The sequence below is a fragment of the Macrobrachium rosenbergii genome, chromosome 33, assembly GCF_040412425.1.
Source record: "Macrobrachium rosenbergii isolate ZJJX-2024 chromosome 33, ASM4041242v1, whole genome shotgun sequence".
In the NCBI taxonomy this organism is placed as follows: Eukaryota; Metazoa; Arthropoda; class Malacostraca; order Decapoda; family Palaemonidae; genus Macrobrachium; species Macrobrachium rosenbergii.
Window position 1 is genome coordinate 2,235,304 of NC_089773.1, and position 17,376 is coordinate 2,252,679.

Sequence of the window (17,376 nt, forward strand, 5' to 3'; positions counted from 1 at the left end):
TTCTCAAGAACTCAGCAAGAACAAGAAAGGACGAGAGAAGGAAAACATAAACAAAAGTTAAGCGATAAACAGTTGGACAGAGGCTGTTTCAGTATTTAGTGTTGGGACCGTCTTCTTTATAATAATAGATTCAAGTATATTGAGGTCATTTTCGTTTTGGGCTTGTCCTGTTATAGAAAAATGTTTGTAATTAATATCGGTTTTGCACATTTTTACATGATTTCAATATACTTGAACCATTCATATATATATATATATATATATATATATATATATATATATATATATATATATATATATATATATATTATATAATATATATATATATATATATATATATATATATATATACACACACACACACACGCGTAGACTGGTAAACAGTGTCCAGTATATTCTACAAAGGTTTAGATAAAACCCGCCCCAAACAATTATTTCATAGTGCAACTGCTTTGAGGTTTTCCTCCTGTTACACCTTTCAAACCTACCTATTCTGTCTCCTTTCCAGCGCTGAATGACCTCATAGGTCCCGGCGTTTGTCCTTTCTGTCCGCACTTTTTCTGTCCACCCTCAGATCTTAAAATCTACTGAGGCTAGAGGGCTGCAAATTGGTGTGTTGATCATTCACCCTCCAATCGTCAAACATACCAAATTGCAGCCCACTAGCCTCATTAGTTTTTATATTTTTTAAGGTTAAAATTAGCCATAATCGTGCGTCTGGCAACGATATAGGATAGGCCACCACCGGGCCATGGTTAAAGTTTCATTAGCCACGGCTCATACAGCATTATACTGAGACCAATGAAAGATAGATCCATTTTCGGTGACCTTGATCTGCTGTAGCGACTGTACAGAACACTTGGTTGCGCCGAAGAAACCTCGGCTCATTTTTGATTTGTTATAAGTGTATCTATTTAGCTTGAGGTCTTTTGTGATCTATAAAGAGCGTCTACAGGTTAAAACAGCCGTTGCCGGAAACGAGCAAAGAGAAAGCGATGAATTTGTTTATGCAAATAGTTTCATTGTCTTTTTAGCGTTCGTGTTTATTGTATTGTCTTTACCATTGTTCTGGCGACGCTTTCTTCGTGCTCACCTGATTGGGTTTTTACTTGTAATTTGCATTTGAAGTTCAGGTAGTAGTAAGGTTTCAGTATTTCCATGTGTGTGTGTGTGTGTGTGTGTTTGCACCAGTGGTTGAAATCCTTTTTTTTGGCCCATGCACCCTTTCACCATTTGTCAGAACGTCATTCCCCCTTTGCAAATTTGTCTGCCTCAAAAGGGGCATTCCAAATAATATGTAACAAAATACTAACACAAACACACAAGCTAACGGAGAGAAAGCCCAGCGTGACCTCTCAGTAGTGCGGGCCGATGCACACTGCGTTTTGTGTGGTCCTAGAGCCAGTTTGAGCCTTCCAATCAGTGGTCACAATCCCCCCACGCTGAAATTCTGAGATGAATTCCCCCCTTGTTGAGAAGCACTGGTTTGCACTTTTCTCAGCTCAACTGTATTTTTGTTTAAACTGACACGATGTGTAATGAATCACTGGTATTCCACAAGTAGCGTAATTAATCAAAATAGGAATCTTCCTTATCAGCTTACTCGCCGAGGGGGGGGTTAGTGCCGTCAGTGCACCTCGCGCGGTGCACTGTAGGCATTACTCAAGGTTCATTGCAGCGTCAATTCCTAAGGCCCCTAGCTGCAATCGCTTTCATTTCCTTTTACCATACCTCCGTTCATATTCTCTTTCTTCCATCTTACTTCCCACCCTCTCCTAACAATTGTTTTACAGTGCAGCTGCTTTGAGGTTTTCCTCCTGTTGAACATTTCAGACCTATTTACTGTCAGTTTCCGTTTCAGCGCTGAATGACCTCATAGGTCCCAGTGCTTGGCCTTTGGCCTAAATTCTAGTATTCAGTTCAATTCAGTTATCAGCTTACAAGGGTAGCAGCGTTCCGAACACGCTGTTGAGGCAAATAAGGCCAACATATAATTCATTTCTCCTGATTTCCTCCGAATTCATTTATCACGGGCACTTAAGCCCTTCTAGCCCGCAGGATAATCTTCCCAAGACTAATGATCTGAGTTGCCAAGTCGCGCCTGGCTGAAGAAATAATTCGGTCCAATAACATTTGCATAAGTTTATTTTCCTTGTGAGTTAGAATTCCATGAATAATCTCCTTCGAAGCAGCTTGGTGGCGGAGCCCTGATGAATAAAACAAGCTCGCGGTTTTGGGTTCTTGCTGGAATGAGTGAGTGAATGACTGGAATGAATGAGTGAATGGAAGGCCTCATCTATAATTTACAGTGTTTTTCCCAGACGATTTTCTTTGAAGAGAAGAGACCCACTTCAGAAAAAGACGAGAGAAAAGAATGTAAAATGGATAAAGGGTATGGCTTAACCGATCAGGAATCGTAGGCCTTCCTGCTTCTGAAAGTGTCTGGAAAAACGTAGGCGAAAAAGAGAATTCCAAAGCTGAGCTGTATTGGAAGGGGAAATTTCACTGAACAGTGTCGATCACATCGACTAGACAGCTTCTTTGACCAAAATTTTAATTCTTTTGTAGTTTTCTGTAAAAGAAAACTATTGTGCCAGCTTTGGCTGTCCATTCGCACTTTATTCTGTCCGCCCTCAGATCTTAAAAACTACTGAGGCTAGAGGGCTGCAAATTGGTATGTTGATCATCCACCCTCCAATCATCAAACATGCCAGATTGCAGCCCTCTAGCCGCCTTAGAAGTTTTTATTTTATTCGAGGTTAAAGTTAGCCATAATGGTGCTTCTGGCAACGATATAGGATATGCCACCACCAGGCCGTGGTTAAAGTTTCATAGGCCGCGGCTCATACAGCATTATACCGAGACCACCGAAAGATAGATCTATTTTCGGTGGCCTTGATTATACGCTGGAGCGACTGTAGAGAAAACTCGATTGCGCCGAAGAAACTTCGTCGCATTTATTGCTTGTTTTTTCCAGCATAGAATTTCGCTAATAAGAAAAAAGGGGGGGGGGGATTATTCTCCCGCCATTGAAAAGTGTCTCCAATTATTCCCAACTCACTTAGAGCCAAGTTTTTCGAGTTTAGCTAACACTCGGGGAAAAGTGTATAGAAAAGAGAGGAGAAAAGTGTGGTGGCAGGCAACCCATTTATGCTAATTACTTCATTAGGCCTGCCGGGTCTTCATTTTCAAGGTCCAATTGAATTTCAAACTGGCGAGAGCGAAAGGTGAACGCTTCCCCCTGTTTTCGTTTTGCAGGTCTCTGCTCTTCTTCTTCTTCTTCTTCTTCTTCTTCTTCTTCCTCGCCTTCTTCTTCTTCTTCTTTTTCTTCTTCTTCCCATGCCAACAAAAGGCTCCCTCACATTTTCACTTCTGTTTGACAGTGGATGGTTCTCCCCTCATCTCCCTGCGTATTGGTTTCAGTACTGAAGATGGAAGCTTTCAATACGTATTGTACCCGTAGGGAGGTAATGCCGTCAGTGCACCTCATATGGTGCACTGCAGGCGTTACTTAAGGTTCATTGCAGCGTGCCTTCCTTAGGCCCCTAGCTGCAACCCCTTTCGTTCCCTTTACTTCGGTAATCTCTGTCAAATACAGTCCGACTGTGTGAGAGAGAGAGAGAGAGATCGTATTTAGTCAATGCGTAATTCATATCCAATGCAATCGATCTTAAGGAAAAAGTTAATGGGGTCACATACTGTAGGTGAGTGCTTCCAAAATGGTTTTGAAAAGAATTCGGCAACAAAACTTTGATTGGCAGGTGGGCTGGTAGGTGGGTGGGTGGGTAAGGTAAGTAGGTAGATAGGTAAGTGGGTGGGCAGGCAGGTAAGTAGGCAGAAAGGTAGGTAGGTAGGCAGCCTGGCAGGTAGGTAGGCAGGTAGGTATGTAGGTAGCCAGGCAGGCAGGCAAGTAGGTAGTCAGATAGGCAGGTGGGTAGGTACTTATGTAAGTAGGTAGGCAGGCCGATGGATGGATGTGTGGAAGAGAGGGGGTTTGTGGGTAGGGGGGGGCGACAGGGAACTGTGTTTGTTTCTCTGACTAGTGACCAATTCCAATTCCAATTCCAATTCCAACTTTGAAGTTTGTAATCATCATAAGTTATAATTGGACCTTTTGAGAGCGTGTTGGCTCAGCACTTCTGAGGAAGAGCCTTCCTTCGCCCCTCCCTCCCTTCCTTCAGGTTGTTGTGAAGACGGATTTCCTACGGCGTATCCGTGGTCGTAGTAGTAGTAGTAGTAGTAGGAGGAGGAGGAGGAGAGAGGAGAGAGAGAGAGAGAGAGAGAGAGAGAGAGAATTACGTTCAGGCTTGAAAACGTCTTAGATGTGTTCCTGTTTTTTTTTTCTATTTAGGTTCCTCTAAGTCTCCGAGGATAATTTGACTGTGTGCTATTAGGTGTAAAATAGAGCGAGAGAGAGAGAGAGAGAATAATTATAGATAACTGCAATAATAAATAAGATTCAATTTTGAACATCAGTTGTTCCAAATAAAATTAAAATATATATATATATATATATATATTATTATGATTAGCAAGAATTCGCTAGCAAATTTCCCCCCCCCTTTTGTTGTTGTTGGTTGTTCATTTACTGCCAGCCGGCCGATCGATAGACCATCTGTCTATCGACTTAAAAACAAGGTTTAAAAGATTAAAGGCGCTCCCATTTTTGATAAAGATCTTTCCTTCGAGGCAAAAGTAATCTGGCTTGGGCGTTTCTCCTACAGGCCAAAACCTCCCCTGCGGGCAGCAGGTGCAATGAGTCAAAGCATCTGTGTTGGGCGCACCCCTGTCCCATAGGAGGGGATAAAAGGCAAAAGCCCAAGGTCTCAGGACACACGCGGGCTGGAAGATATGGAGTGAACTTGTGAAGACGTCCTCAACACCTGGCCCCATCGATGCCCTTGCATCCTAACCACGTGGCCCTTTCCAAAGTATACTTCTCCTCGTGCCCCTCGACCGTATTCCTCGAGCCCACACGCCATTGCTTGGAGTTTCGAGGAGTCCCCATCGCCTTGCCGCTTTACGGAAGCCCTTGCATCTCACCACGTGGAAGAAACTCGTCCTCGGAAATCGCAAGTCATCCACGGACCGCCTTCTACGCGCCCTCGGAAAATCTGCTAAGGTAAAGTGCCCTGGAAGAGCCCCATTTCAGTCACGCTTTTTGTCTCGTAATATTTTCTTAAAGAGAAAGCCAGAAATCTCCCTTGTCTAATGTCCGTGCGCCTCTTGCATCGGCAGTATTAATTCTTTATTACTCCTTTGGCACCCTCAGTGCAGCTTCGAATTCATTATTCTTTTGTCTATTTTCATTACTGGCGTATAATGTGCATATCTCTCATTTCAGAGGAGCCTATTTCGTGGAAGCTTCTCGGATCGTGTCTGGAATCCCCAGTTTCATTCCATCCCGTAGGAATCTCCTTCAGGATAGTAATCTACTTGAGTTCCTCTTTCCCGTACTGATATCATTTATGTAAATACACTCCTTTAAATTTGCCCACGTGTTTTACGTAATATTTCCCTCAGTAACAAGAGCCCTAAGCTCATTTGAAATTCTCCTTTGTTTTCCTCTTTTTTACGTTTTCCCGTACCCACGAAGTCAGAATCACAAGGCTAAATTAACTTAAATTGTTGCTACCTGTCTCACAGAGCATATTTCAAACTAAAACCACGGAAAAACGTAAAAATGGCGACCTGGCCATAGATCTCGTTTTGCAGTTGCAGTTCCCCTAGTGTTGCTTTATTGCATTTGCAACTTGCCAGATCAGCTATTAGCAAAGCTAAGCTGGGTACGAGACAATTACGAACCTTTTGTGTAAAACCAGCACACAGATCCAGAAAATTCCACGTAAGTAATGTGTTAATCTTAGCAAAACCTTTTTACAATCGTGACTGTTCCTAGGAATTAGAAATAGGGACGCATGTAATCACTGAGAGAAAAGAACCGCCGTATTAGATTCGTTAATGCATGCCTTTCAGGATAGGTAGTTAGGAAATAACCAGTGCTAACCATCCTTTGCTTCGAGGAATAGTGCGAAATTCCTCTGTGTTAAAATCTTTGCCATATCTTTTGCTTCGAGGAATAGTGCGAAAATTCCTGTGTTAAAATCTTTGCCATATTCTTGCTTCGAGGAATAGTGCGAAAGAAATTCCTCTGTGATAAATTTTACTTCGCATTTCGAATGAGCGAACTGTTATTTAGGCGCGAATAAATTCCCACGTGGGACACGACGAAGTCAGCTTGCATTGCTGAAAATTCTCTCAGTGTAGTTAGAATTCGAGTTAGGTGTTAGGAAAGCGAAATTTAAACTCCGCTTATAGGGAAAATTACTAGGCCGTTGTACTGTTATCCTCGCAGACGACTGGGAAATTCCCCGGAATCCCAGACGGTATATAAATATACTGGTTCATTCACCCAGAATCTAAAAATACCTCCGGTGTTGGCCAAACGACCTGCACCCCGCCCATGCCCGCGTGTGTAGCATTTTTTTTCTCCCCCATTCATTTCCCAGCAAACATTTTTTCTTTGGGTTTCCCGTTAGTAATTTCTAAGTCCTAAGGGACGAATCGTAATTCCAAGTCCTAAGTGACTCCTAAAATTCTACGTCGTAAGTGGCGAGAATTCCTCCAAATTCCACAAATTCCAAGTCCTACGTGACTCCTAAAATTCTACGTCGCACGTGGCGAGAATTTCTCCAAATTCCAGTCCTCAGAGACTCCTAAAATTCTACGTCGCACGTGGCGAGAATTTCTCCAAATTCCAGTCCTTAGAGACTCCTACAATTCTACGTCGCACGTGGCGAGAATTTCTCCAAATTCCAGTCCTCAGAGACTCCTAAAATTCTACGTCGCACGTGGCGAGAATTCCTCCAAACTCCAGTCCTCAGAGACTCCTAAAATTCTACGTCGCACGTGGCGAGAATTTCTCCAAATTCCAGTCCTCAGAGACTCATACAAAAATTCTACGTCGCACGTGGCGAGAATTTCTCATTCCTGCGGGAACCCAAAATCAAGTCCTTTTGAGACATTATATAGTGTAGTTCACACACATCTAAGCCCTTACGGGACTGATCATGCTAGTTCGTTAGAACAACTCCTTAACTTCACGCTACAGCCGGCCAAGTCCGAGCGTGACAAAATCCAACTACGTCTTCCAAGACGCATATTAGACTTCGTTCGCCAAGAACAACCACGTCTTTCCAAGACACATCCAATTTTAACAAAAGGTCTTCTCAGACATATCATATACCCATTATTTCAAGATGGCTAATACCAGAGCCCAACAAAACGAGGATTTCAAATTCTACATGTCCGCTGGGAAGGACATGGGACTATCGGGGCAAGATCTGAGAGCATGGGTTCAGAGCGAGTGGACGATGCCAAGGCGGAGAGAGCAAGAGAACGTGAGAGAGAGAGGGCAAGAATTGCCCAAGAGCAGGAGAAGGATAAAGAACGTGCAGAGAGGGAGAGAGAACGTGAGGGAGAGAGAGAGAACGCGCCCCATGAGCTCCAGGTGCTAGAACGACAGCACGCCGCCCCCCGCCCCTGCCGCGGGAATGAGTGCCCTCAGCCAAGCTCACTCGTTCATGCCAAAATGGACGGAGTCCGAGCCTGAAGTATGGCTTGAAAGGGCCGAACGAGTCCTGGAGTGCTGCGATCTCTCCCCCGCAGAAATCTCCCTTGTTCTCACTAAATTCCTGGGCGGAAAGGCCCTCGTTGCCTACCACGCCCTTCCCGCAGACGATCGGGGAAACTGGGAAGCCGTACGCCAAGCAGTTACGAAGGCGTACGAGATTACCCCCGAGCGGTGGAGGAGACGTTGGAGAGAGCAGCCCAGAGAAGCAGGCCAGACTTGGTCCGATTGGGCGTACCATTCGGAGCGGGCGTTGACAAAATGGCTCGATTCCGAAGGAGCCACTAACACCGCCGAGGTACTCGAGCGGTTTAAATTCGAGCATTTCCTGCGCTACGCCCCTCCTGCCCTCGCCACTCATATAGTGGAAAAAGCCCCAGCAACACTCACCGAGTGTTGCCGAATAGCAGATATGTGGGAAACTCACCACCCTCAAGAAGGATCCATGGGGCGGAAGATAAATCCCCCGTCCCTCCTCGGAGGTTCAAATTCCAACAAAAATGGGAACTCGGGCAAGCCCCTAACTTGCCATTATTGCAAGAAAACGGGGCATTCCTTCGAACAGTGCCGGAACAAGAAACCGGCTCCTCTCTCTCCCGGAAAACCGACAAATAACTCGCCTGCGCCCTCCACAGGGCAGCGCGGAAAGATTTTAAGCCAGACCTTTTGCACGGCGTGCAAGGTCTATGGCCATTCTCCCGCATGGGCGAAATGCCCACGCAATAATAAATCAACTACTCCCACCGTCGCCTTGGCCGTCACAGATCCCCAGTCATTAGGCCCTCCCGCCGAAGGGCCTGTATACGTGGCCCCTCCACGAGGTAGCGAGCCCGCGCGCCGAGTCACTGCTTTCGAGGACTCGGGCGCGCAAATCTCCCTCATCCGAAGGGACAGAGTTCCCTACGGAGCTATCGTCAATAGACGAAAACTCGTCACGATCGAGGGAATAAATCAGTTCAAAATGATACTCCCTACGGTCCAATTGAGAGTCACAAGACCTCACCAATCCAAAATTTGCAATCTTGCAGTAGCAAGCCATCTCCCTGGAGGCTATGACGTCATCCTGGGACAGGACTTTCAGTCCCCACCGAAATCACGACAATCTAGGGGTCCACATTCCCCGAATCATTCCGCGGGCGCGAGTAGTCCTCCCCCGCTTCTCCCTCAGCCAAGACTGGCGCCCCCTGGGTACCAGGAGGACGTGCAGTCCCCACCAGTGCCACCTGAGTACAATGTACAGTGGCCCCCCCGATCGGTTCCCGATCCCATTCCAGTGCCCGGCCCTGCCTCAGTGCCAGTGCCAGGGCCCCAATCAAATCTCCCTTCAGGAGATGCCAAATTCCTGCCGGTGCCACTTGCATGCCCCGAGCAGGGCCAAGCTTCGTCCGTCCTGACCGACGAGCCCAAGAAACCTCTGATAGCCCTAGTGCCAACGCCAGAGCGCTACGCCGATCTCCATTCACGGGATCCAACTCAGGACCCCCTCTCTTCCCCCGGCCTGGCACCGCTACCAGCGTCGGTCAGAGAGACGGTTCCTCCCGACCACCGCGGAAGCTCACCTGCAGGTGCGGCCTCGCAACCCGTGCCTGAGCTGGTCAACGTTACCTGCGAGCCGCTCACGCCACCCCCGACCGCCTCCTCTCTGCCTCAGCCCGTCGCCGACGCAATTGCAAGTCAGGATTCTGCCATATCTCACTTGGCCGATGAACTACAAGAGCCGCGACGGATCATGGTAGAACCCGCACGGAACACTCCTGCGTCAGCTGTCGCATCAGCAGGCCCAGGTGGTACTCCGTGCCGCCCTCCGGTCGCGGGCCCTCCGCTTCCCCGGCCGAGGACGACTGTCCCATTAAGAAAGACTCGAGGCGAAATTACCACGGGCGTGGGACATTCCAGGTAATTTACAAAGAGCTCTAGAGCTCCCATGGCACCTGTGCCACCATTTCATTTTCGAAGGTCTTGGCACCCCTAATCCAGAAGGGGATGTCAGACCCTCCTCTATCTTCTTCCGTTCCTCAGGAACTGCTATCTCTTACCATCCTCTACTAATCTTCCCTTAAATTATCCCCACAAGAGGCAATTAAATACGGGATACCATTCCCCACACAATGTATAAATCATTAAGAATAACAGAGTGAGAAGTGGCACGCCCTTGCGCCCATACCTTGGCACCGGGCGTGCGTGTCAGCCCCTCCTGAAGGAGTCGCGCCCTTCGGGTGCACTTTCGCCCTGGGACTGAGGTGATAGTCCGGGCCGTAATTTATAGGCAAAGGACGATAAATTCCCGCCTAACACAATAAAACCCTCACTCTTTTTCCCTTAGTTCTTCTGCCAATATCATTTACTTTCTTTTAGTCATTTATTTATCTTTAATTTTAATGAATCGCGAGTCATAAACTCTTGCCCTTGTGATTTAAATGCCCCTTTTGTAAGCTCTGAGGGACGTGTCCCGCCTTTCATATGCGGTCAAGTTTCATTCGTAACGTCTTGGTAATTTTCCTTTTGTTATTATTATCCCTTTTCCCCCTTCCATTCCTTCCAAGATCGCTGTTTGTCCTACCCCACATCTTTTGTCTGCTCGCCCCGTCATAACATTGAGTTGGCAGTAGACGCATAAAATTAGCGTAGTTTAAGGTTAACGAATTAAAACCTCGCGAATACTCTCGCCCGCACACGACTGTCAAATTCCCGGTGTGTGGGTCATCCCTCAGCTCGCGTTGAACGATAGCTGAGCCAAGTAAGTTAAAACGAAGATAAATTATCAATGCGAATATGTATAGTCATTACAGTATCGTGTAAAGGGGATGTCATTTACAAAAATAAACGCTGTTTTTCATTTACACAGCCTCTTCAAGGCAGATTGTACTAACCGCATGCATTTTATCTAAAATTAAGTAACCGTGTATTTTAATTCTTGAACAATAACCATTTCTTTTCATTTGTTGGCCATAGCCTCATATACGTGGTCCTATAATCTTAATTAATTCACAATTGTTCGAGTCACTTTATAAAGTTACAGTGGGTAACCAAATCTAAAGTAATTATTCTTTTGCAAGTGTTTAAATCACTTTGCGTCCTGTTAACGAAAATTGTCCCAATGTGTTATTAAATGTAATGTCTCAGCTTCATAAAACCCTTAGGAGTAAAGTTCATTGCAAGGCAGAATGTAGAGTAACGTAAAGCATTTGCCGCTCATTCTTGAATATCGATGTACACACCCGAAGGAGGTATGTACATCATCTTGTATGGGGAGGTATTATGATTAGCAAGAATTCGCTAGCAAATTACCTCCCCCTCCTTTGTTGTTGTTGGTTGTTCATTTACTGCCAGCCGGCCGATCGATAGACCATCTGTCTATCGACTTAAAAACAAGGTTTAAAAGATTAAAGGCGCTCCCATTTTTGATAAAGATCTTTCCTTCGAGGCAAAAGTAATCTGGCTTGGGCGTTTCTCCTACAGGCCAAAACCTCCCCTGCGGGCAGCAGGTGCAATGAGTCAAAGCATCTGTGTTGGGCGCACCCCCCCTGTCCCATAGGAGGGGATAAAAGGCAAAAGCCCAAGGTCTCAGGACACACACGCGGGCTGGAAGATATGGAGTGAACTTGTGAAGACGTCCTCAACACCTGGCCCCATCGATGCCCTTGCATCCTAACCACGTGGCCCTTTCCAAAGTATACTTCTCCTCGTGCCCCTCGACCGTATTCCTCGAGCCCACACGCCATTGCTTGGAGTTTCGAGGAGTCCCCATCGCCTTGCCGCTTTACGGAAGCCCTTGCATCTCACCACGTGGAAGAAACTCGTCCTCGGAAATCGCAAGTCATCCACGGACCGCCTTCTACGCGCCCTCGGAAAATCTGCTAAGGTAAAGTGCCCTGGAAGAGCCCCATTTCAGTCACGCTTTTGTCTCGTAATATTTTCTTAAAGAGAAAGCCAGAAATCTCCCTTGTCTAATGTCCGTGCGCCTCTTGCATCGGCAGTATTAATTCTTTATTACTCCTTTGGCACCCTCAGTGCAGCTTCGAATTCATTATTCTTTTGTCTATTTTCATTACTGGCGTATAATGTGCATATCTCTCATTTCAGAGGGAGCCTATTTCGTGGAAGCTTCTCGGATCGTGTCTGGAATCCCCCAGTTTCATTCCATCCCGTAGGAATCTCCTTCAGGATAGTAATCTACTTGAGTTCCTCTTTCCCGTACTGATATCATTTATGTAAATACACTCCTTTAAATTTGCCCACGTGTTTTACGTAATATTTCCCTCAGTAACAAGAGCCCTAAGCTCATTTGAAATTCTCCTTTGTTTTCCTCTTTTTTTTACGTTTTCCCGTACCCACGAAGTCAGAATCACAAGGCTAAATTAACTTAAATTGTTGCTACCTGTCTCACAGAGCATATTTCAAACTAAAACCACGGAAAAACGTAAAAAATATATATATATATATATATATATATATATATATATATATATATATATATATAATTATTATATATATATATATATATATATATATATATATATATATATATATTTATTACTAAAAGGACCTCATTCAAACTGTATGGTATCTAATAGAGTATTTATTCAGAAAAAGTTACAAGCTTTCCTGGACAAACAGTCCACGGATACTTGATAATGTGGACTGTTTGTCCAAGAAAGCTTGTAACTTTTTTGAATAAATACTCCATTAGATGCCATCCAGTTTGAATGAGGTCCTTTAATAATTCTACTAAAGCGCAGAACAATTGTGTATGTGACAAAGTTAATATATATATATATATATATATATATATATATATATATATATATATATATATATATATATATATATATATATATATATATATATATATATATATATATATATATATAATATGTATATATATATATATATATATATATATATATATATATATATATAAAGGCCCATAAAACACTATTTAAACGTTGCGACCATGGTTGCAACGTTTTTAAATAGTGTTTTATGGGCCTTTTATATTCATATTACACTGTGGTATTACAGGAAAAGACATTCATATATATATATATATATATATATATATATATATATATATATATATATATATATATATATATATATATAATGCATGTATGTATGTATGCATGCATGCATGTTCATGATCATTATCCATGGAAATGAAAAATGGCGACCAAAAATAGTCCGTAGATTATTGGATGAGTTGCTAGTCAGTTAGCGCATAGCGGACTGAATGGCCAGTTGATTGATAAAATGATGAAGAGGAAGCGTAATCATTGCTGTTATTACAATTAAGACGTGAGTCTTAATTGATAATGAATGTAAAGCAAGTGGTACGTATCTCAATTAGATAGCTCTTAATTTATTTGTAATGACTGTGAAATTTCACACTATATTCCCCAGCATTAAGGGATTGTCTTTAACTCTGGTTTATTCCTCTACTGCCATTAGTGTAATGTGATTTGCTGTTGGCAGAATATATGTTACAAGTATTACCATTACCTAAATATAATTCTCATCGTGATTCAACTAAACATGGCGGGAGACGGTCATTTCATTTCTTTCCGAAAATTCCGATTCAAGGTTTTGAATGGAAAACTTTTTAGTTTTCGGTGAAAGAAAACTATTGTGCCGGCTTGGTCTGTCCGTCCGCACTTTTTTCTGTCCGCCCTCAGATCTTAAAAACTACGGGGGCTAGAGGGCTGCAAATTGGTATGTTGATCATCCGCCCTCCAAACATCAAACATACCAAATTGCAGCCCTTTAGCCCCACTAGTTTTTTTTTTTTTATTTAAGGTTAAAGTCAGTCATGATCGTGCGTCTGGCACCGCAACAACACAGGCCATACCGGGCTCTATGGCTGAGAGTTTCATGGGCCGCGGCTGAGAGTTTCGTACAGCATTATACGCTGCACAGAAAACTCGACTGCGCTGAAGAAACTTCGGCGCATTTTTTACTTGTAATTGCAGCCAAAGGCAGGAAGATAACGTAGTCCTAGTAGAAACAAGTAAAAAATTCGCCGAAATTTCTTCAGCGCAGTCGAGTTTTCTGTACATCGAATAATCAGTGCCACCGAAAATAGATCTATCTTTCGGTGGTCTCGGTATAGTGCTGTATGAGCTGCGGCCCATGAAACTTTAACCACGGCCGGGTGGTGGCCTATCCTATATCGTTGCCAGAAGCACGATCATGGCTAACCTTAACCTTAAATGAAATAAAAACTACTGAGGAGGCTAGAGGGCTGCAATTTGCTGTTTGATGATTGGAGAGTGGATGATCAACGTACCAGTTTGCAGCCCTCTAGCCTCGGTAGTTTTTTAAGATCTAAGGGCCAACAGAGAAAAGTGCGGATGAACAGACAAATCCGGCACACAAAAAGCTAAAAACATCTGGCGTCGAAAGGTTCCAAAAGGGTCAAAAGCAAGTTTTCTTTTCCATCTGAGAAAAAGTTCTGTCTCACTCTGGAAAGATTTCAGATGCATCCGGAACTCAGTGTCACTTCATCAAAGGGGAAAAGTGGAAGATGTCTGTCTGATTTATTACGGCTAAATAGCAGTTGAGTGTAGATGGTTTGCTAGGGCATAATGCAGCCGTAGGAGAGTAAGTTGAAATACTTATATATATATATATATATATACACACACACACACACACACACACACATATATATATATATATATATATATATATATATATATATATATATATATATATATATATATATATATATATATATATATATATATATATATATATAGTTCCCAGCAAATCTTTTGGGTCGAGGCTGCTAGCATCATGCCTTTCATGTTTCTGATTGTCAACTGTCAAAGTTGACTGGCTGCAAAGGACGTAATTCACTGCTGAGGTCAACAGAGTTATAATATCTCCTTGAGAAGTGTGCCACAATTTGTACCGTTTTTATCTGGAATCGAGCCCATTTCTTGTTGGCCAGGCGAGCTTTCTTCCCACATGACAGTTGATTATATATATATATATATATATATATATATATATATATATATATATATATATATATATATATATATATATATATATATATATATTACACAAGCTTGTTGGCGTGTGCTCGCATTCTGGAACCCGGTGCTACCGTCTCCCTGCCTAGCCCGCCTCACCAGGGGTGGACATACAGGTTTGCAGGAGGAGGGTGGATGTCCCCCCTACCCTCCCATTCCCCTGCCAACCCCGCCCCCACCTGGGGCGGGCAAATCGGTTTGCTGTCACCCAGGGAAGGACAAACAAGATCCACTTGGATTTTATTATTATTATTATTATTATTATTATTATTATTATTATTATTATTATTATTATTATTATTATTATTATTATTATTATTTTGTATACACATATCCATATTAAAGGTCGCTTTTTGTTATATATGTATAAGTATACATATACATCATGTATCATGAAAACCAAAGTCATTGTAGGTTGCAGGGCTCACATTTGTAAGCCTTGCCACATTTCAGCGGGCAAAGGTGTGAATTTGGAAGAAATGGCTAAATTGCAAAAAAAAAAATTGCATGAACACATTTATGTGTGTGTTTTTGTGTTTATGTATGTGTGTATCAAGCATAATTGCGAATTATATTATTGTCCCTCATTTTCTACTGACTTTGGCTGAGAAGAAGAGGCAGTGTATTCCCCATCGAGTGCGTATACAGATCAAAAGTATATTTATAGATCGTCTGATAATCGCCATATAGCATATGCACGTTGGCAGTTCTGTCCCACGTTTCTGATGGCGGAAAAAAAGTGCGAGTTAATTAGCAGTTTAGGATAATTACTTCATTAATGACATACGTTGTCAAGGGCTGCTAATGCTTCTGTAAATAACGTCGTAATTAAAGCTAGTAATTGGGCCGCTCCGGCTTTTTCGAATCTAATGTCTGACATTTGGATTTTCCTCGTCCACTTTCCGTGATCAGATTCTTGTCCCCATTCCAGGTTCATTCCTCCGCCGTCTTCGTGACCCAGTCCCGGTTCAGTCGCTCCTGTGCCCTCCCGTCCCAAATCCGGCTCCATTCCTCAGTTGTCCTCTTGTCTGTGTCCCCTTTTCAACTCGTCATTGTCTTGCAGTTCTAATCCCCATTCCAACTTTTCATTGTTTTGTGATTCTAATCCTCATTCCAACTTTTCATTGTTTTGTGATTCTAATCCCCATTCCAACTTTTCATTGTTTTGTGATTCTAATCCTCATTCCAACTTTTCATTGTTTTGTGATTCTAATCCTCATTCCAACTTTTCATTGTTTTGTGATTCTAATCCTCATTCCAACTTTTCATTGCTTTGTGATTCTAATCCCCATTCCAACTTTTCATTGTTTTGTGATTCTAATCCCCATTCCAACTTTTCATTGTTTTGTGATTCTAATCCTCATTCCAACTTTTCATTGTTTTGTGATTCTAATCCTCATTCCAACTTTTCATTGTTTTGTGATTCTAATCCTCATTCCAACTTTTCATTGTTTTGTGATTCTAATCCCCATTCCAACTTTTCATTGTTTTGTGATTCTAATCCTCATTCCAACTTTTCATTGTTTTGTGATTCTAATCCTCATTCCAACTTTTCATTGTTTTGTGATTCTAATCCTCATTCCAACTTTTCATTGTTTTGTGATTCTAATCCCCATTCCAACTTTTCATTGTTTTGTGATTCTAATCCCCATTCCAACTTTTCATTGTTTTGTGATTCTAATCCTCATTCCAACTTTTCATTGTTTTGTGATTCTAATCCTCATTCCAACTTTTCATTGTTTTGTGATTCTAATCCTCATTCCAACTTTTCATTGTTTTGTGATTCTAATCCTCATTCCAACTTTTCATTGCTTTGTGATTCTAATCCCCATTCCAACTTTTCATTGTTTTGTGATTCTAATCCCCATTCCAACTTTTCATTGTTTTGTGATTCTAATCCCCATTCCAACTTTTCATTGTTTTGTGATTCTAATCCCCATTCCAACTTTTCATTGTTTTGTGATTCTAATCCCCATTCCAACTTTTCATTGTTTTGTGATTTAATCCCCATTCCAACTTTTCATTGTTTTGTGATTCTAATCCCCATTCCAACTTTTCATTGTTTTGTGATTCTAATCCCCATTCCAACTTTTCATTGTTTTGTGATTCTAATCCCCATTCCAACTTTTCGTTGTTTTGTGATTCTAATCCCCATTCCAACTTTTCGTTGTTTTGTGATTCTAATCCCCATTCCAACTTTTCATTGTTTTGTGATTCTAATCCCCATTCCAACTTTTCATTGTTTTGTGATTCTAATCCCCATTCCAACTTTTCATTGTCTTGTAATTCCAATACCTTTTCCAATTTTTCTGTGTCTTGTAATTCCAGCCCCCATTCCAACTTGTCATTGTCTTGCAATTCCAATCCCTTTCCAACTTTTCATTATTTTGTAATTCCAGTTCCCATTCCAACTTGTCTTTGTCTTGTAATTCCAGTTCCCATTCCAACTTTTCATTGTCTTGTAATTCCAGTTCCCATTCTAACTTGTCATTGTCTTGTAATTCCAATTCCCATTCCAACTTTTCATTGTCTTGTAATTCCAATTCCCATTCCAACTTATTGTCTTGTAATTCCAGTTCCCATTCCAACTTTGTCTTGTAATTCCAGTTCCCATTCCAACTTGGCATTGTCTTGTACTTCTAATTCCTATTACAACTTGGCATTGTCGTGTAATTCCAATTCCAACGTTTCATTGTCTTGTGATTCCAATTC

The 17,376-nt window shown here is 42.5% G+C and overlaps 1 long non-coding RNA gene across 1 annotated transcript; it reads left to right on the top strand.

Annotated features, from left to right (window-relative positions):
• Nucleotides 1-9,056: 9,056 nt before the first annotated feature.
• Nucleotides 9,057-11,865, top strand: LOC136855793 (uncharacterized). The gene is made up of 2 exons (XR_010858127.1): nucleotides 9,057-11,492; nucleotides 11,714-11,865. It is a non-coding gene; the product is annotated as an uncharacterized lncRNA (long non-coding RNA).
• The last annotated feature ends 5,511 nt before the right edge of the window (nucleotides 11,866-17,376 follow it).